The 510-nt window shown below is 45.9% G+C and overlaps 1 protein-coding gene across 1 annotated transcript in view; it reads right to left on the bottom strand.

The window, feature by feature from the left end:
• LOC147817202 (scavenger receptor cysteine-rich type 1 protein M130-like) overlaps positions 1-510 on the bottom strand; it is a 9,194-nt gene that overhangs the window by 2,628 nt on the left and 6,056 nt on the right. The window lies entirely within an intron of this gene.

The following is a 510-nucleotide window of genomic DNA, read 5'->3' as shown; positions in this document are numbered from 1 at the left end:
TGTGTGTGTGTGTGTGTGTGTGTGTGTGTGTGTGTGTGGGGCGGGGTTGATGATGCATTGAAAAAGAACTTGGATCTTTTTACCCAACTGGTTTTTTCGCTCACTGGGAGTGTCATCCTGCCTCTCTATCTCTCTCCTTCAGTGTGCCTTTGCCTGGCTCGCCCTCTCGCAGTCAGTCTCTCCTCTCTTCCCTCAGAGCAGCACCAGTCTCAGTAAGTAGCGCAAACCTTCTCTTTCTTCTGTTTTTCTGTCTGTTTAAGTCCTGAGTTGTGTTTAGTGACCTGTTTGTGCTGGTTTAACGCCGTGTGTTGCTATGCAGTGTGTGTTTACGCTGTGTTGAAACCTGATACTAAGGTTATATGAAGATGAAGGGCTTTGCATATTGTTTATCCCTGTGTCCAGTCTTTTGTTCAGAGTTTGACTTAGAGTAAAGCAGGAGAATGGGATTCAGGAATCAGCCACAGAGCTCAGAAAAGTTCCATTATTAATGTGCTGACAGCTGCTTCAGGT

Source organism: Seriola lalandi, unplaced genomic scaffold (genome assembly GCF_002814215.2).
Source record: "Seriola lalandi dorsalis isolate HSWRI2012SDOR001 ecotype SW California unplaced genomic scaffold, Sedor1 jcf7180002054998, whole genome shotgun sequence".
NCBI lineage: Eukaryota > Metazoa > Chordata > Actinopteri > Carangiformes > Carangidae > Seriola > Seriola lalandi.
This window is presented reverse-complemented; position numbering and strand designations above follow the sequence as displayed.